At 42.1% G+C, this 21,126-nt stretch overlaps 1 pseudogene; it reads right to left on the bottom strand.

Moving 5' to 3' along the window:
- Positions 1-9,140: 9,140 nt before the first annotated feature.
- On the bottom strand, positions 9,141-20,596 carry LOC120622140 (60S ribosomal protein L4-like; annotated as a pseudogene).
- Positions 20,597-21,126: the final 530 nt, after the last annotated feature.

The raw sequence follows: 21,126 nt of genomic DNA on the forward strand, positions 1-21,126 counted from the left end.
AGGACAGAAGGAAAGAAGGAAGAAAAAGAGGGAGGGAAGAAGGAAAATAATCATAGTACTTAAGCACCCCCACACTTATTTTTCATGACCATTTTGGTGCTGTTTTCTTAAATGATTGATTTCATTGTTTTCGAAAATTTCCTCTCAACAGTGAAGAAATAAACAGGCAGAATTTTATTTCAGTATTTGTTTTGGCATCAGGTTTAATTATTTCCCTGTTCTTGTAGTTATACTAGCTCATCCCTCTGTCTATCAGCATTGACTCCATACAGGATTCACTCCTAGCACAGGATTACTATGGGCTTCTAGTAGAGGACACATTAAAAATAATTAAAGTGCAAGCAATTTCACAAACACCATAACCTGAAGATGTTTGGGAAGAAGAGCAAACAGAGCCTGGAAAGAATAAAAAGAAGTGTAGCTATATGCCAGATAAGAGATCAAAGAACCCAACGTTTTCCTAAAATATCCGACTTTACGAAACTGTCATTGTGGCAGCTAAATGCCATTCAAATGTCATTCAAATGATATTATTGGGTGTGAAGATGGAAGAGACAGAAAAGGCTCAGAATAGAAAAACAAATCGCCTCACTAACTTTGATTCTAAAAATTCTACATTCAAGAAACTAGAATTTAATGTCTTTCAATCTAGTCATTCTTTCATTCTTTCCTCTTGTATATAGCACTTCCAATGTGAGAGGTGCTGTGCTAGACATGACCCAGTCAATACAACCCATTGAGGAAATATCAGTTAACAGTGCCCAGCAGTTCAGGAACCTCAAAGCTGACTATCATTGGGAAAAAAGCTGAACAGCTGGTACATCTAGAGAGTGTGGCCTGAGGCAGCACAGATACCTGTGAACACAGACACCTGGAGAGCCATCTGTGGATGCTCTGGGTCTTGCTTCTGGATGGAAGATTAAATTTCATTAGAAGCAAAGTTCCCAGAGTGTGTTGGGTAAGCCCCATCCCTTTCTACCTTCTATCTTGCAATCTCATTTATCCAGTCAACATTTATTGAATTACAAATGTGCAGGACAGTGATGTGTGAGACACAACCTGCTTTGTAGGAGTGTATGTTAACTTTAAAATGGATGGAGCTGTCTAAAAATACAGTTAGGAACTTTGGGAGGTACACATTTCTCTTCTAGGGATACTAGGGAAGCTTCAGAGAGAACTCTCTAGAATCTATTCCACTGCACACTTTAACTGGGCCCCCAAATTTTCAAACTTATAAGCATTTTAGAACCTGAACTTTTACTCTTGCATACAACTAATTTGTTTTACAACCTGTCCTACAGGCTACGGTTTTTGCCGCAGTAGAAGCAGATATACAAGAACTCTTTGGAGCTCAGAATCACTATAGTTTATGCAGGCCTCTTCAGCAATCTTAGGCATCACTAATTCTGGTTTCTCTGTCTATTCTAGTAAATAGAATGACTCTTGTGATTCCAAGTGGCCAGGTATTTAAGGCAAGCCTGATCTACTCTCCAGTGCAATTCTCTATTATGGAAAGAAAAGGAAAGTCAAACCCAAGGCATAGATTATTAGAGAGGAGATTAGAATAAAATGTGATCACAAGTTCTATTATAAGATGTCTTACGTTATGATAAGTGATTTACTTTTCTAGGCATCCATATGAAAAATAAGTATTTACTGACAAATACATTAAATATTTTTAATATATTAATCGCAGCTATATTTTATTTTATTATTTTCTTTTAGGCAAGGCAACCCTTGGTTGACCTCACAGAATGCAAAGACCTTGTCATCTTACAATCCCTTATTTTTTTTATTTTTTGCACCTACAGCACCTGGTCTTCCTAGGTGGTCTCCCATCCAAGTACTAACCAGGCCCGACCCTGCTTAGCTTCTGAGATCAGACAGGAATCACAGCTATATTTTAGATTGATTGCTGAAGAAACTGTCTTGGACCAAGTATCACACTTACTCCCTTGTACTGTCAATATATTAGGATTAGTCATCTCGATCTGAAGGAACAAGGATGTGGTTATTTCCCATTGTCTCAGCTTAAAGTGCCCAAAGCCTTTTCCTCCAAGGAGCCAGGGTGCTGTTCACTGAAGTTGTCACACCAGCCGGCTGAGCTCTGCTGCAGGAAATAAAATGGGTTGGCCCTGATTTCTGTCTTTATTCATTACATTTATCACTTATGCCTAGAATCATTCATGATTCTCAGTTACTTTGAACATTTGCAAACTATATCTATAGCTACATTTTTGCAGGCAATTCAGCAGTAGCTGATTTGGAAAATGCTTGTTGTATGTAATACCATGATATATAGTATATATTGTTCTGCTTTAAAATGGCTAAGAGAAAAATTATAGGCTGGAAATAATGGAAAATTTTATATGCTGAGGACCTTAAAATATTTTTTAGCTTTAAAGTCTAGGATGCTACATAATGCTTAGAATTCTTGTTCATGGCCTCCCCACTCCTAGCCCAATTCTCTTTTTGGAAAGATTTTTAAAGAATTAAGAGCTGAGCGCTCTAATGTCTGTCACCACTTTATCTGCATTTTCACAAGCATTTTAGCAATCATGTGAGTCATTTTTCTTCCTCACCTCCCACGAATAACGTGGGTTAAATAAAGCTATGGGAATTTTTATAAAAAGTAGTAATTCTGACTTTAGACTCTAAAAAGATATCACTTATATTTAAAACACAGATACATACAGGCAGCGAATGACCTACCAAGACAGCTGCCTATAAATGTTCCATAAGGCCGATACCAGTGATTTGTGTTTTGATGTGTTATCCTTGATCTTTTGCTGTTTTGGAGGCAGCGTTAAATCAGAGTGTATTAGGTAACTGACCTCATTACATCATATGTGCTGAATCACTGTCCTACAACTGTTGTCCCCAAGGTACCGGGCAGACTTTGCATGTCATCCCATCGTCATGGAAATGTGTGCTAGTAAAAATCCTCTCAGGCTTGTGTGATATTTTTACAGCTATTTCCCATTTATATTACATTAATACATTAATGTGATCAGAAAGATACCTTGTTCTCTCCCTCCCCTCCCCGCTCCTTCCTAAGAAAGCAAATGCTTTCAAAATCCAAAAGCAAAACAGCTTTCATTTTAAGGTTCTGATCTAAGGACTTGCCACATCCCGTGTTTTCACTGTCCTCTAGTGGCGGTTTTGAATGCTGTTCTGATTCAAAAGAGATTTTGTTGTTTTGTTTTCTTTAACATGTCTTAAATGAAAACCTGTGTGTGCTGGTAGTTGTCCTATAAGAATGCAATGCTTTCATGTTTGAAAAGAACAGAAGGTAATGATGAATTTTAATCTGTTTTGCCTCATCTCTGTTGCAATTTGAACTCCAAACCTCTGAAGTGTTACGTAAATTAACCCGCATCTATGCAGCCTCCATCAGTAAATTCAACAGTGTTTACTCATTCTTTGAAGAACAAACTACTTTTGTCCACACCACGCAGTTTAAGGGAAAGCTACTTCTGTAATCCTATCCACTCTCTTCATACTCCAAATGATTTTTACTGCCACTCTAAGTATCAGCCAGAATGCTTATTTGTAATCGCCAGCTTTCAATAATTTAGATAGGTAGTTGTTCGGCCAACTATTTTCATTTAAAACGTGACAAAAGCTAAAATTGCCTGTTGAATTTTGTCCAGTTGCTGTCTTCTTTTAGGATATGCCAACTGATGCAGAACAATTGTTCGTTTACTTACAACATGTCAGAAGCACATCTTTACTTCATGAATCTAACCAGCAATCTAAAATTAAGCCTATAATTTATGTATTGGGCAGTTGCTCATCAGAACCAGCAGGCAGGGCATTTTAAGATTTAATTTGGTATGCTGAATCATCAAACATAACCACACCCATAAGTTGCAGTTATTAGACTTATAGAGATGAGCTTTTCCTTGTTGTTTACATTTCAACAAGGATCATTTCGGTGGTTACATTTTTCACCAGTAATAATAACAAAGACCACTTTGAGTAAATTTGTTAATATAAATATCATTACTTAATATTTCTGTAAGATGTTTAAAGTCTCTTTTAAAATTTTTTGTTTATACTTTTGTTTACAGAATGGACCAACTTTTTAATCTCAAAAAGAACTAAGTCAAACAGAATCTAAATTCCTTAAGAACAAGTTTCTATTATCTCAAACTTTCTTTTCTAGTCTAATAATTTCTGCCTTCTGGGCCGGCAAAGGAGCTCACTCTGGAAAGTTCCAAAGTTGTAAAATTGCAAAATGAAGAAGCTAGGTTAAATGATTTTTTTGTTTTGGAAAATTTGTTAGATTTTGCCAAGTCCCTGATTTTGCGCTGAAAAAGTTTTAGGGAAAACTTGTGTTCAAAATGCTATAGAGTAGCTAATTGCTATTAGTGAATGCAAATGTAACAGTTGCCCCAATGCAGCTTAACGGTCCTTTTGCCAGTTCCTCTCTCCTGTTCTCTTTGTGGCTTTTCTAAGTCTTCATCTCTCTCTCTTCAAATTATGCCCCCAAATCCCTACACTCTATTGTGAGCAGGTTACCTTGGCTCTTACCTCACAGAGGAAGTAGACTCTATTTGCAATAACTCCTTCAAGTTCCTTCCGCTCAATAAGCATACCTACCTCTGCGATCTCAGGGGCAGGATGGGTGTGGGGGGCAAAGAGATTCCTCTGATTTTTCTAAAACCAATCCCTCTACCCTACTCCCATTTCCTCAGACCCCTTGCTCCATCTTTGTCTCTTTTCTCTCATTATCTTCAACCTCCTGCTGGTCACTAACACAGTCCTCTCAGCATATAAACCTGACAATCTCTTTCAGGGTAGTACTGATTTAGGGTCCATGAGAGTCCAAGTGAGTGCCTCCAGCTCCCTCCTGAACACAGAGGCCACGGGTGGCTGCTTTGACAGAAGCTGCCATGCTTTTAGTTATGTGGCTATGCCACCCTGGCCCAGGGGATTGGACTGTGGGTAGGGGCTGTAGTCAAAGGCAGCTCAGCTGTGAGAGTCAAAACAACACGGTGTCTGAGTCCTGTTTGAATTCCCGTTTGCAAGCAATAGAAAATGATTCTGGCTAACTTAACCTCAATAAGGTATTCACTGGAGGGATGTCTGTGGCTCCTTATCTATAGCAATCTAGAGGAACTGGCTTAGAAAAGAGGCAGAAACCAAGGTGCTCTGAAGAGCTCCAAAGTGGGAAGCACAGCAGAAGTTATACAAGAAGAGGAGCATGTTCAGCCTTCTGCTTCTGCTTCTGCTCCTTTGATGGAGGTGGTCTGCAGCTGTCCCTACACTTGTCTGACTGACCTAGACCAAGTGACATGCTTCCCCATAGCCAGGATGGGCAGGAAGAGAGAGCTTTTGCTCACTGCCTACTGTGTGAGAGGTGGGGTCTACCCCTACATCTACACACAGTAGGAGATTCTCCAAAGAGGAGGCCGGAGTGTTAAGAGTTAAATGCTGGACAGCCCAAACCAACAAATGCTGACCTTAGATGATTCTCTAACACAATGAGATGCTCTCCTGGAGAGCAAGAACATGACACGCAGAGAAAAGAGAAGTAGAAAGCAGTAGGAACAGAGGAGCAATAGCAGAGAAGCAAAGATGAGACAGGGTCAAAGGGCATCTGGGGTGTAGAGAGGCTGTGTCATGAAAATGGTAGAGTCATGAGCGTGGAAGGGAAGGATGGGGGTCATCAGGGGGTGGTGAGACAACCGGTGACCATGTGTATATGTACACCATACGCACTGGACTGCTTGGAAAACTGGCAATTCTGGAAGAGCATGTAGTGTTCCCTAGCTCCAGGCTTTGTAGTCAGAGAATCATGAGTGTTCCTGAGATTCAAAACCCTGCTTCGCCGTTCACCTGCCAGATAAACTTGGACAAAGTTTTTAACTGCTATATCTTCACTTTCCTCATTTGTAAAACTTGTACTCACATCATTTAGTTGATGTAATGATAAAATCACAATGTTTATAAATGATTAGCATAGTTCCTAGCATATTATATGTTAGCTGTTATTATTACTGTTATTTCATGTCTCTCATGATTTTATAAATGCTATTTTATTTCTTTATCTTTATAGAAAGTTGCAATTCGCCTTTTAAGATCCAGTTCAGATGTTATCTCCTCTGCAAATCCATCCACGAATCTTACTCCTGCTCCAGGCAGACCTTATAATTCAGGCCAATACTAATTGAGTGACTATTTTACAAGGTACAGTATTTTTCCAGGTTCTGGAGATATCAATGATGTCAAAGACATAGTTTGGTTCCTTTACAGCCTATAATCTAAAGGTAGAAGTAGAGACATAAATACAGTTTTAATGTCTTGCAGTAAATACCCTGATAGAACTACAACAGAACAGTACCTTGCTTTGCATTTTCTCCCACCTAAATCACACCTCTATGGCAGCAACTAAGCCATTATAATTCAAGTTTTTGCATGTTTACTTCTCTTAGTAGATGGTGTACATTTTGAGCTCAAGAATATATCTTTTTCATCTTTTTATCCCCAGGACATATTAGGCACCCAATGTTTGTTGAATAAAGTATGATTCCATTATATTTTCACTGAAAAACATTAATTTTCAGAACTGTCACTCTTAATAAGTTATTATTATTTACAAGTAAAGATTTACAAGTAAAGATTTTATTCTGAAATTTTACAAGTTACTTTCTTACCATAACTTAAGTTTCAGTCACTGCTCAATGTCATCACATCTAATCTGGTTGAAAAAAATTTTTTCCCAATGTAATAAATGTTTTTTGTATTTTTTTAAAAAAATTTTATTTAAAATATAGTTAGCATAAAATATTATTTTAGTTTTGGGTGTACAATATAGTTTATTCTATATTTATAAACCTAATGACATGATCACTACAATAAGTCTAGTAACCATCTGGTTGAAAAATGAATGAAGGGAGGGAGACGTGTCTGGGGAATACCAGATCGAAGCTTGAGAGAGTTCCACACGTGCAAGATAAAGGCCCAGGCTCGGGGACAGCTGAGCCATGAGTGGGGAAAGTAGGACTAGCAGAGCAGACAGAGACAAAGATGGAGCTGGACAGATACATGAGGCATGGGCTTAGTCCAAGGAGGAGGAGGGAGGAAGGAAGGGAGGGGAAGACACTTGGAGACCTCTACCATGTGAAGGAGAAGAGAGGCCAGGGTCACTGGAGCAGAACAAGATAGAGAGTGGAGGCCACAGAGGTGATGCGGATGAAGGACAAGGATTTATTTCTTTGGGGGTTATGTGAAACACTGGTGGGTATAACAAATGCTTGGGGAAGAGTGAATGAGTTCTCTAAGTGTAAGAAGGAGGGATCGGTGGGAAGGTCAGAAGAGTGGTTTCTGGGTGTCAGGTGGAAGAGTGGCTGTCATTATCCCAGCTCTGGATGAGCTGGGCTATGTGGAATTGAGTGGGTATGAGGAGCCAAGAACTGGGGCCCAATCCAGATTGTGGCATTCTTCTCCCATCTGAGCATTATGTGATACGCTCTGTACCAAAGAACGATGCATGCACCTTGCTCAGTCCCCTGAAGGGTCATTTACCCGCTATTTTAAACTGTCATTTTTTTTTTTTACTTTTGACTTGTTTGGAAAATTTCGTCAAGGACAAATTTCTTCATCTCTGGGTCTTCTTTTATACTCTGTGACTAAATTTGTGTTGATTAATGTCTAAACAGTGTTCAAAGATATAATAAAGCATTATGGAAATGCTGAGTAGCTAGATTATTTTTTGCTTATGTGACTCAGAATTGGCAGCTTAACAATTTGTGTTTTATCTCCTTTGGCTGATTACCTTGATCAATCAAGCCAAATGGAAATAGGGCCTACTTTAGGTGGGGGCAGGGCGCGGGCAAGTGGACTTTGGCCAAATAGGGCTGACAATCTTTCAAGGCTGGAAAGAATCTTATCCAATTTCTGCATTTTGCAAATGTAGAAACTGAACTCAGAGAGGCCAAATGACTTGCCAAGGCCATACTGTGAGAGCAGAACTTGGAGGCCACATTTTTTATTTTTTGGCTAAATCATCAATATTTGGTAGAGACAGTAGGAAAAAAACTCAATTCTCTAGCACTGAGTAAGAGGAGGAGGAATTTTTAAAAAATTTAAATCAGATTTTATTTACTTGTTTATTTACCATGCCAAGTAGAGTATGGTCTATTTTGAGGATCAGGGGAATTTGAGGAAGATAGTGAAATGGTTTAGATTTATACTTTAGAAAGTTGTTCTAGCAGGAGTATTCTTCAGTACTGTGAATGAGTTGAAAACTATATTTATTTAAATATGTATATTTAAATAAATAAAAATATTTATTTATTTATAGAAATAAATAAAAACTATATTTATGTCTCACTGCATTTTTATTAATCCATGTTAGTTTTATTTTCATTATTCATTTTTTTGCCTTGTACAAAAAGTATCTTTTTGCTACTATCATATTTTCAGATTATGCCATTTGTTTCCCCTTGAATTGACTTAGTTCAGATACTTGAAATTTTATCATAGTAATGGCCTGTTTGGTAGCATTTATGTTCAGTGGTATTTTAGAGCAGAATAACACAACTGTTACTTTTCAGTCATTAGTGGAGGCTCTCTAGAAACCCACTTCATAGTTAGAGTGTGACACAACCTGTACTTATATATTCTGCCATTCACTGCTATAGAATGAAACATTTTTATCTCTCATTTTGATTTATGAGATCTGGGATATTAGTTTATTTATTAACTTTGTGTGTATGTGTGTGTGTACTGCTGTGAGAAATAAAAATACATAAAACATGTCACTCATCTAAAGTGTTCTAATTGGGGAAAAAAGAATAATATATGAAAAGTTCAATAAAAAATAAAATGTTTTACAAAGATGAGACCTCCCCAAATAGTGCATCATTTGAATAATTTTTCAGGTAAGAGCTTTCATTTTTTGAACATCAGGTCCACACACTTTTAATTCCCCCTAAAGAGGTTTCATGTCCATTTATGAGAAGTTAACTTGCCCAAAGTCAAGCTACAAGTGAAGGAAATGCACAGATTTAAACCTGGATCTGTCGACAGCCACGGCCCCTGCTATTTCTCATAAAGCTCCTGTAGTGGACATTTATTATTTTATTTTTTCATGTTTCTCACTGCCTCTTTAATCAGGTTTTTATTCAAAATTAGCTATCCAAAGTGCTTTGACCTTTATGGAATAAACTAATTTCAGTTTGTGCCTCAGTCTTCTTTTCTTCTGTGGTGGATTTCTTTTCTGCAGGCTTCTTAGCTGCTTGCTGGTTTCTTGGTAGCTACAGCCTTTTTTCCCACCAAAGGCTTCTGCTTTGTAACGCCAACAGCCCTCTTACCTTTCTTTCCTCCCACAGGCTTCTTGCCTGGAACCCCCTCCTCATCTGATTTGGCTTCTAGTGCTGCTGCTTTACCCATCCGGAGCGTGTAGTTCTTGGCCTGGCAAAGGATGCTGCTCTGGAGCTTGGTCTTTGCGTATCTGTTTATCACAACAGGATTCGCAGGTTTTTCAGGGGATTCTTCTTTAGGATTCTGCGATGAGTCTTCTTGCGTGGTGCTCGGAGAGTTCTTTGGATCTCTGGCCTTTTCAAGATTCTGCTAAGGACTGTATGGGATGGTAGCAGTCACTCTTGAGAGAGGCAACTCTACGCCATGTGCCATACAGATTGTCTAACTTGGGAAAGGACTTTCAGCCCAGATGCAGAAACAGCCCACATGCCCACCAGTAGCAAGTTTCAAAATGTCATGTTTGCTTACATTAAGCAGTGATTCCCACATGCCCAAGAGTAGCAAGTTTCAAAATGTGTTTGCTTACAATAAGCAGTGAATTGAGTGTGTAATGCCAGAGCTCCCATATATATATATACGTGCATATATATATATATATATATATATATATATATATATAGAACTCTGGCATTATATCCGTCCATTAATGAACAAAGAAGTACGAAGACATGTATCGAGAATTTTACCTATACACTTTAAACCCAAATGGAATCCTTCACCAGTTAAAAAGAGGTCAGTTTGGGGAGACTTCAGACAGCTGTGGGTCTGTATCTGATTCTGTCAATTATTAGCTGTGTGATCACCCGTATGAGACTTAGTTTTCTGAATTTTGCATGAGTATACAGGAACCATCACGAACAGCCCAGGCAGAAAGTTGTAGAAGAGGGAGGTGTCTGCTCCAGTCCAGAGGTCTGATATCAAATTGAAAAAGGCAGGAAGGAACAGAGGCCTCAGGAAGGAGCCCCTGGGCCACATGGATGAGAAGGGACCAGGTGGAATAGTGCCTCTGGAAGCCCCTGTGTCCATACTCTGATTCTGTCACTTATTAGCCGTGTGATAACCTCTCTGAGACTTAGTTTACTTAATTTTGAATGAGTATCCACGGACCATCACGACCATCCAAGGCAGAAAAATGATCGGGGGGCAGTGTCTGCTCTTGTCCAGAAGTTTCATTTCAAATTGAGAAAGCAGGAAGGAACAGAGGCCTCCGGAAGGAGCCCCGAGGCCTCTTCTATGAGCTGGGACTATGTCCAATTGTGGCTCTGAGACCCCCCGTGTCCATACTCCAGGAAGGCGGATGGGCTTGGAACAACCTGCCATCCCTAAAGACCTGGGGACAACACAGCCTTTTGTTCTAAAAAACCACCATATGTATATGTGCATATATATTCATATTTATGCACATATATATATGGGAGCTCTGGCTTTACATACTCAGTTCACGTCCATTGTGAGCCAAAAGTGCCGACTTCTGAGAAATTTGTCACTTGCGGCAAATGCGCAGACTTCCCAGACCCTGGGGCTTTGTAAGGAATGTTCAATCTTCTGCCCGTAGTTGGGTACATAATTTTGACAAGCACTCAGGGTCCCATGGAGGTCCTTGGGGGAAAAAATATGTCTACATCCTCTCTGTATTCTCATGCAGACTTCAGGGCCACCCATAGTCAATGTGCCCAGGGATGCTTTGGCCCGCCCTTCCATCGTCCCATGTGCCCCTCCATCTTTGTCGAGGAAGAAGCCAAAATGGCATCTTTCACCTGGTAGAAAGAGGTTAGTTTGGGAAACTTCAGACACCTGTTGGTCTGTCTGACTCTGTCACTTATTAGCTGTGTGATCACCTGTGAGACTCAGTTTTCTGTATTTTGAATGAGTATACAGGAACCATCATGACCAGCCCAGGCAGAAAGGTGAAGGAGAGGGAGGTGTCTGCTCCATTCCAGAAGTCTGATATCAAATTGAAAAAGCATGAAGAAACAGAGGCCTCAGGAAGGAGCCCCTGGGCCACTTGGATGAGAAGGGACCAGGTTGAATTGTGGCTCTGGAAGCCCCGGTGTCCACACTCTGATTCTGTCACTTATTAGCTGTGTGATCACGTCTCTGAGACTTAGTTTACTTAATTTTGAATGAGTATCCACGGACCCCCACGACCATCCCAGGCAGAAAGTTGACCGGGGATAGGTGTCTGCTCTAGTCCAGAAGTTTCTTTTCAAATGAGAAAGCAAGAAGGAGTGGAGGCCACAGGAAGGAGCCCCGGGGCCTCTTGGATGAGCTGGGACTGTGTCGAATTGTGGCTCTGGTACCCCTGTGTCCACACTCCAGCAAGGCGGTTGTTCCTGGAACGGCCTGCCTTCTTCCCTAAAGACCTGGGGGCGACACAGCCTTTTGTTCTAAAAACCACCTTATATATACGTGCATATATATTCATATATATATTCATATCTATGCACATATATATTCATATATATATATGCACATATATCTATGGGAGCTCTGGCATTACACACTCAATTCAGGTCTATTGTGAGCCAAAATTACCAACTTCCGAGAAATTTCTCACTTGCGGCAAATGTACGGGCTTCCCAGGCCCTGGGACTTTGTAGGGAATGTTTATTCTTCTGCGGGTAGTTGGGTACAGACGTTTGACAAGCACTCAGGGTCCCATTGAGCTACTTGGGGTGGCTCCAAGTGTGAGCGTCTTTCCTCAGCCCTGGAGGAGGACGGGGCAGCGTGAAGCATCAGAAGCCGCTGTCCCCACCGTCTTTACTTTTTTCTGGGGGTCAGGGTGCAGAGTATTTCCAGACCATTGGATGGAAAGGGAGTGGGCTGTGGGGCAGGGGCAGAGGACACTAGTTAAGAGCACCTGCTCGGGTCATAAATTGCCCCGTGTTCAAACCCGGCTTCTCCCCCAACCACGTGTGCCAAATTGCCTCGTTCTCACAGGCAGTGGGAGGAGGAGTCAGGTTTGAACACGCAGCAGTTTCTACCCTGCCTCTTAGTACCTCAGCTTCTCAGTTACCTGTGGATGGTCCTAACGATATTCATCACCGAGGGTTTCGGTGTAGGTACAAAGTCATTTCATGTAAGTGTCAGCCCTTATTTTTTCCAAGGTCCTTAGGTTCAGAAGTTGCAGTGGGATTTAGGGGGCAGGGACAGAGGGAGGGGGCCTGAGCCCTTTCATGCGTCCCGCAGCCGCAGCAGTTCACCCCTGTGGAACGCGACGGCCCTGAGAGATGCCTGGCCAATGCTGGGGGCTGGGGACCGCTCAAAGGTGAGCCCGGGACTCCACATCTCTCCCTCGCCTGCCCCGTAGTCCGCCGGGGTGGTCCGAGGGCAGCAAATAGGCCCCGGAGCTGCGCGCAGCTTCAGGCCCCTCACGGCCCTCCACGCCCATGCCCGCTGTCACAGAATACAGCGCTGGCCACCAGGCGCCGACGTGGCCGAAACAGACACAGCCGTCTGCAGGCCTTTGCAGGAATCCATGAGCCGACTGGACACGCGGTCGTGACCTTGGAGAGGGAGCATTGTCCCTCTGTGCCCTCCCCGCCTTCAGATGTGGCTGGGGGCGAGGTTGGTGCTCCTGGGGTCTCAGGCCTGTGAGGCCCCGGCCCCTCCTGCTCCCCCAGGCATCGCATGCTGGGAGGGGCTGTGAGTTTTGTAAAGAAACATATTTGCCCTTGGGGTCCCTCAGCTTCTGACTGCAGAGCAGGGGCGGAGGGGGGAGATGTGAGAACTGAGAAGGAGGGGCTGGCGTTGGCACCCGTGTGCATTTCTGGGCATGTCTGTGATTGGGGGACAGGTTGGGGTTCAGGCTTAAGGAAAACTCCCATACTCTAAAGCAGCATCAGAGGGGAACTGTGGGGTGGTAGTGAGCAGCCTGTGGGGTCGGCGTAGAGATTCTGCACAGGAAGTCTCTGGCTGTATGGTGGAGAGGGGTTTCTCACAGCATGGTCCGCTGCCTGGGGGACCCTGAAGCTGCTGTCAGTGACATCTGGGCTGGCCGGGTGCCGACTATTGCATTCCGACCTGAGTCCTCGGGTTCTGAGATGGGACGTGGCTTCTGAGCTGGGGTGTCTTGTGTCTTGGTTCACGGTCGGGGCCTCTGAGTACTGAGCAGCAGCAAGGACAGAGTACGGGGACGGTGGGGGGGAGGGTGGGTACAGCCGGTGTCTCAGGCCTCTTGGATGAGAAGGGACCAGGTTAAATTGTGGCTCTGGAAGCCCCAGTGTCCACACTCTGATTCTGTCACTTATTAGCCGTGTGATCACCTCTCTGAGACTTAGTTTACTTAATTTTGAATGAGTATCCAGGGACCCCCCACGACCATCCCAGGCAGAAAAGTGACGGGGGAGAGGTGTCTGCTCTAGTCCAGAAGTTTCATTTCAAGTTGAGAAAGCAGGAAGGAGCAGAGGCCTCAGGAAGGAGCCCCGGGGCCTCGTGGATGAGCTGGGACTATGTCGAATTGTGGCTCTGGGACCCGCTGTGTCCACACTCTGGGAAAGCGGATGTGCTTGGAACGGCCTGCCTTCCCTAAAGACCTGGGTACAACACAGCCTTTTCACTAAAAAACCATATATATATATATATATACATATATATATATATATATATATATATATATATATATATATATATATATATATATATATATGAGCTCTGGCATTACACACTCAGTTCACGTCCATTGTGAGCCAAAAGTGCAGACTTCTGAGAAATTTCTCACTTGCGGGAAATTCACAGGCTTCCCAGGCCCTGTTGCTTTGTAGGGAAAGTTCAGTCTTCTGCGGGTAGTTGGGTACATATGTTTGACAAGAACTCAGGGTCCCATTGAGCTCCTTGCAGGAGAAAATATGTCTAATTCCTCTCTGTATCCTCATGCAGACTTCAAAGCCACCCACAGACAGTGTGCCCAGGGATGCTTTGGCCCACACTTCCATCGTCCCATGTGCCCTTCCATCCTTGTCGAGGAAGAATCCAAAACGGCATCTTACACCTGTTAGAAAGAGGTCCGTTTGGGAAACTTCAGACACCTGTTGATCTGTATCTGACTCTGTCACTTATTAGCTGTGTGATCACCTGTATGAGACTCAGTTTTCTGAATTTTGAATGAGTATACATGAACCATCATACCAGGCCAGGTAGAAAGGTGACGGAGAGGGAGGTGTCTGCTTTAGTCCAGAAGTCTGATATCAAATTGAAAAAGCAGGAAAGGAACAGAGTCCTTAGGAAGGAGCCCCTGGGTCTCTTGAATGAGAAGGGACCAGGTTGAATTCTGGCTCTGGAGGCCCCTGTGTCCACACTCTGATTCTGTCACTTATTAGCCATGTGATCACCTCTCTGAGACTTAGTTTTCTTAATTTTGAATGAGAATCCATGGACCACCCTGACCATCCCAGGCAGAAAACTCACGGGGGAAGGTGTCTGCTCTATTCCAGAAGGTTCATTTCAAAGTGAGAAAGCGGGAAGGAGCAGAGGCCTCAGGAAGGAGCCCCGGGGCCTCTTGGATGAGCTGGGACTGTGTCGAATTGTGGCTCTGGGAACTCCTGTGTCCATACTCCCGGAAGGCGGATGTGCTTGCACCGACATGCCATCCCAAGAGACCTGGGGACAACATAGCCTTTTGTTCTAAAACCCACCATATATATGTGTGCATATATTTTCACATATATGCACACATATATATGGGAGCTCTGGCATTGCACACTGAATTCACGTGCATTGTGAGCCAAAAATGCAGACTTCCGAGAAATTTCGTACTTGCGGCGAAGGCACAGGCATCCCAGGCCCTGGGGCTTTGTAGGGAATGTTTAATCTTCTGCGGGTAGTGGGGACAGACTTGTGACAAGCCCTCAGGGTACAATTGAGCTCCTTGAGGCAGAAAATTTGTCTACTTCCTCTCCGTATCCTCATGCATACTTCAGGGCCACCCACAGACAGTGTGCCCAGGGATGCTTAGGCCCGCCCTTCCATCGTCCCATCTCCCCCTCCATCCTCTTCGAGGAAGATTCCCATATGGCACCCTTCACCTGGTAAAAAGAGGTCAGTTTGCTGAGATGTCAGACAGCTTGGGTCTGTATCTGACTCAGCCACTTATTAGCTGTGTGATCACCTCTCTGAGACTTAGTTTTCTTAATTTTGAATGAGTGTACAGGAACCATCACAACCAGCCCAGGCAGCAAGGTGAAGGTGATGGAGGTGTCTGCTCCAGTCCAGAAGTCTGATATCAAATTTCAAAAGCAGGAAGTGAACAGAGTCCTTAGGAAGGAGCCCCTGGGCCTCTTGGATGTGAAGGGACCAGGTTGAATTGTGGCCCTGGAGGCCCCTGTGTCCGCCATGGGAGTTTGTCACTTACTAGCCATGTGATCACCTCTCTGAGACTGAGTTTTTTAATTTTGAATGAGAATCCGCGGACCACCAAGACCATCCCAGGTAGAAAACTCACGGGGGGAAGGTGTCTGCTCTAGTCCAGAAGTTTCATTTCAAATTGAGAAACGGGAAGGAGCAGAGAGGCCTCAGGAAGGAGTCCTGGGGCCTCTCGGATGAGCTGGGACTATGTCGAATTGTGGCTCTGAAGACCCCCTGTGTCCACACTCCCAGAAGGCGGATGTGCTGGGAAAAGCCTGCCATCCCTAAAGACCTGGTGGCAATATAGCCTTTTGTTCTAAAACCCACCATATATATATGTGCATATATATTCTTATGTGTGCATATATTCTTATATGTGCATATATTCTTATATATGGACATATTCATATATTCTTGTATATGTGCATATATTCTTATATATGGGAGCTCTGGTGTTACACATTCAATTCACGTGCTTGTTATCAAAAAGTGCAGACTTCTGTGAAATTTCTCACTCATGGCAAATGCACAGGCTTCCCAGGTCCTGGAGCTTTGCAGGGAATGTTCAATCTTTTGAGCGTAGTTGGGTACAGATGTTTGATAAGCACTCAGGGTCCCATTGAGCTTCTTGAGGCATAAAATATGTCTAATTCCTCTCTGTATCCTCATACAGACTTCAAAGCCACCCACAGACAGTGTGCCCAGGGATGCTTTGGCCCGCCCTTCCATCTTCCCATCTGCCCCTCCATCCTTGTCGAGGAAGAAGCCAAAATGGCATCCTTCAGCTGGTAGAAAGAGGTCCGTTTGGGAAACTCCAGACACATGTTGATCTGTATCTGACTCTTTCACTTATTAGCTGTGTGATCACCTGCATGAGACTTAGTTTTCTGAATGTTGAATGAGTATACAGAATCCATCATGACCAGCCCAGGCAGAAAGGTGACGGAGAGGAAGGTGTCTTCCCCAGTCCACAAGTCTGATATCAAATTTAAAAAGCAGGAAGGAACAGAGGCCTCAGGAAGGATCTCCTGGGCCTTTTGGATGAGAAGGGACCGGGTTGAATTGTGTCTCTGGAAGCCCCTGTGTCCACACTCTGATTCTGTCACTTATTAGCCATGTGATCACGTCTCTGAGACTTAGTTTACTTAATTTTGAATGAGTATCCACGGACCACCAAGACCATCCCAGGGAGAAAAGTGCCAGGGAGGAGGTGTTTGCTCTAGTCCAGAAGTTTCATTTCATATTGAGAGCGCGGGAAGGAGCAGAGGCCTCAGGAAGGAGCCCCGGGGCCTCGTGGATGAGCTGGGACTATGTCGAATTGTGGCTCTGGGACCCCCTGTGTCCACACTCCAGGAAGGCGGTTGTGCTTGGAACAGCCTGTCTTCCCTAAAGACCTGGGGGCAACACAGCCTTTTGTTTGAAAAACCAAGCTTTGATGATGCCATTGTCCTCATTATAGATGAGGCAAGGTCTCCTTAGCTGGGTACAGGGAGAGGTATAGGTCTTATGTTTCTTAAGAAGCAAAATGACCTCCTTGGTCTTCTTGTAGCCTTCAACTTTTTCTTCAATCACTAAAGGAAGTTCAGGAAGTTTCTCAATACGATGTCCTTTAGACATGACCAGTGACGATAAGGCTGAGGCAGCAAGGGCAGAGCAGATGGCATATCGCTTCTGTGTTGTGTTCACTCTGCTATGCCAACGGTGCCAGGTTTTGTTTGGATCAAACTTGCAGCTTCCACGGGACATACTGCCAGAAGCGCCCTGGCCAGAACGATGAGTCCCACTGCCTCAAACTCTGGGGATTTGAGTCACAGCTCTGCCAATACTCCATGACTCAGCACTGGTTTGATGACCTGCTAATTCACGGACAGCACAGGGCTGTCTATTGTTTTTGCGCAAGTTGGTGTGAACAAAGTTCACAATATCTGGTCAAATGGGAGCCTTGAACACAGCTGGCACAGTCACTTTTTTGCCAGATGATTCCCTTTTTTCGGAGTACACCAGTATCAGTGGATGAGCGCAGGACCTGGTGGGAAGAGGAGTCCACGCCCCTCTCAACCCGGTGACTTCCACAAGAAAAGGAAGGCTTATCAGTCTCTTTTGTCCAGCCAAGCATCAGAACCCATTTTCTATGTTTGGGAAATGTTTACCCTTAGGATGCCTTGCCAGATATTCCCCTTTCCAGGCTCCTTGCAGATAAGACATTGGTCTCGGCTCTGTCATTCAGATCCACCTGCTCTTCAGACTGTGAATAAGTAACTAGTGACACCTACATATTTGGACAACATATGGGACTGGAGGTCTGGTCACTAAGACTGCCAGAATGTGCTGTCATATCTGTGCCCAGCAGGAGCTTCAAGATGTCTTTACTTGAGAAGTCCCTTGGTTTGCTTTTAAGAAATGTTTCTAGCTGTAAAATTCCTAAGTTTGCCTCTCAAGCTCTCCCAAGAGAATGTGTAAACTATCCTACATCTTTTAAATAATTTCCATTTTTGGTTTAATTAACCAGAGTCAATTTCTTTTATTAGCATTCGAAAGCCCTGATTGCTACTGAAAGCTGTACCAGATGTTATAGGCAATAGACTTTAAGGAGAAAAAAGGGAGGGAAACTGAAATTTATCCTACCTGTCCTGGGAGCAGATAAGGGGAATAGGAATTCAAGCTGGTGTTAAGAAACTGGACCTCAGCAGCTATTGAAATTAGTGAAAAAACCCAGCTGATCAAATCATCACCTGTTGTCCCCTTGAACGACAGTCCCATTGAAGGCTGGGTTCGTGAGACAAAGTGACTGCTGCAAAAGGGCAGTTGAAGGGTGTAAGGGATTCAAGGACTGTCTGGTACAGCAATGGACAGTCTACCAGCAGAAAATGACGCATCAAAGTCCTTGACTCTCGGCTCAAGGCACCAGCTGAAAACCCGTCAGTTTCTAAGATGGTTCTAAAAGATTATAGAACTTCCTTCAGCCACAGTGCTGAGACGATTGGAACCTGCACTCAGAGATTTATCCACCTAGTTGATTACATCAGCTTATAAACTTCCCAAGTCTCTTATGTGGAAATGCCAACTTTGACTAACATAAGATGCTAAGAAGCCATCCCAACGTATGGAAAAAATAAATCTGGAATGGTGTTGGGGTTGGGGGGTGGGTAGAGGGATTGCTTCATTTCTCACAGAGAGAATTGGGATTAGAATAGAAGGCATGGGGGCTGACATGAGGGTCCTGGACCTCTTATGGTGACAAATGTAAACATAGATTGAGGGAATAATGAAATAATAACGCTTAACACCAAATGAAAAAATAATAAATAAAAAACCAATTTCAAATGGCAGAAGGAATCACAAAGTCACCAGCAGGGACTTAAAAGATCCAGAGGTGATAATTTTCTATCTAATCTCCGTTTAGCTTGTTTATGTGGAAGACAGAGGAGGCAGATGGGTGTTGGAGGAAAGAGTGTTTTGTGTTTTTATATTAGGATTTAAGCTAAGCATGCTCATTGTGGGTGATCAGTAAATACCACATTATACCTTTGAGTCCTCATCTTAATACTGTGATTGCATTGGCTATTTTGATATTAATTTAAAAGTGTTTAGCAGCTCAGCAGGACTCCATGGAGTGGTGCTAGAGAGTCAAGTACTATACAGTATTTGAATATTACCAGCTGCCGTAAGCTTGACTGATTGTTATATTGTTTGTTTCATGATGACCTCCCTTTCCACTCAGTTTTATCATCATTAATTAGTGGGGTACCCTGCTGGGTTTTGGTGTCTAAACTAAAATGAAAATCTGTTTGTTCAAGATGATTTCATAGAAGCTTAATATAGCAAGAGAAGAGTGATTTATGCAGAGGTTTACCTTTTAGCACATTCGTTTTCAGAACCAACCCAGTTTGATTATATAGAGTGTGTTAGCTTTTATCCTCAAGCTGGGTAACTTTGGACTTGATCCCAAGAATTAAATACAAAGAGAAGATTTCTTCCTATTTAATGCGGCTGTTAACGACATTAAGAAAAATAATGTCAGTTCGTTCTTCGGCAAAATATGGCTTGGTTATCTTCAATTATCTATAGTAATTTGCTTTTATTTTTGTTATAAAAAGTTTTTTTCTTCTGTTATAAAATAAACATACTTATTACAAAAAACCTGGAAAATCCAGAAGAGTGGAAAATAAATGTATTAATTTTCTATTAATGCATGACAAATTACCACAGGCTTAGTAACTTAAAAAAAACATTTGTTTATTATCTGATAGTTTCAATGGGTCAGGAGTGTGTATATATGCTTTGCTGTTAAAATGTACACCTGAAACTTACTGGATTTCATTAACCAATGTCAACATAAAATTAATTAATTAATTAATTAATTAATTTGAAAAAAGGCAATTTCAGTGTAGTGTTATGTGTATTACTTGTGGTATGAACTGAGAGTGCTATGGAAGGAATAAATACCAAACCCAGTTTTGGGGAGTCGTGGGAGATTTCCCTCAAGGAGGTGTTACCTAAACTGAGATCTTGCTAGCTTTTCAGCTCACTCCCTCTAGTGTCAACTCTGGGACCTACAATTGATTATTATTCCATTATTTTTATGACAGTTTACACACTTCTTTCCTCATGTCTTTTTTCACTAGGTTTGGCTTCCATGGCACATCATTATATATTCATTATAGAACTGAGAGAAAAGTTAGATAAAAATAATAGAATATAGAACAAAAATGATAAGGAAAATGTGGTACAATGAATAGAAATTGTTTTGACATTAAGAAGTAAATTGTAGAATTCATATTACATCAAAATTATATTCTTTCATTAAGAAGAAAAGATAAATTCCAAACAGAGGCCATGAATTGACTCTTACAATATTTAATAATCTAATTAATGAAGAACAAATTATATGAACACATGGAGATAATATTTAAATTTCTTACTGACATGGAATATTAACAGTGCTGACTGCAATGGAGATATAAGATGACTGAAGGTTCATGTTACCCTGAATCTTACAGCTTTTATGCAAAAAAAACCTTAACTGAGGTTTTCATGAACTTTAGGAAAACTAGGTTTTCCTAAAAATTTACATGACACTACCAATGATGAGATGTAAAAAGTAGTTTTCTAAACTATCAGAAAATTAAAAAAAAATTTTTATTACCCACACTAGAAAAAAGACTATTATTATCTTTTTATTTTCCCTCAAGGCAGTGATATTACAAATTTATTGTCATATATAAAAGGTGATCAGAATATGCAGCAAAAATTTTTAAAAAATTATATAGATTATAGATATATGAAAGAGGAGTCAGGCAATTGATTACTAAAAGCATTGTGCATTTTTTTCTGGGTTTTTGTGATTGTTGCAGTATTCATCAGATGTTTGGGATTTTAAAATTGTAGTTTTGTGTTTTTTTCTGCAGATACAGTCACTTCTGTATCTATATTGTGCTTTTGTATTTTTTTCATAAGTGGGCTCCTGGGCTCTAGTCTGCATTTTCTCTCACATGGCAACTATGAAGGAAT

Source organism: Pteropus medius, unplaced genomic scaffold (assembly GCF_902729225.1).
Source record: "Pteropus medius unplaced genomic scaffold, Ma_sr-lr_union100, whole genome shotgun sequence".
In the NCBI taxonomy this organism is placed as follows: domain Eukaryota; kingdom Metazoa; phylum Chordata; class Mammalia; order Chiroptera; family Pteropodidae; genus Pteropus; species Pteropus medius.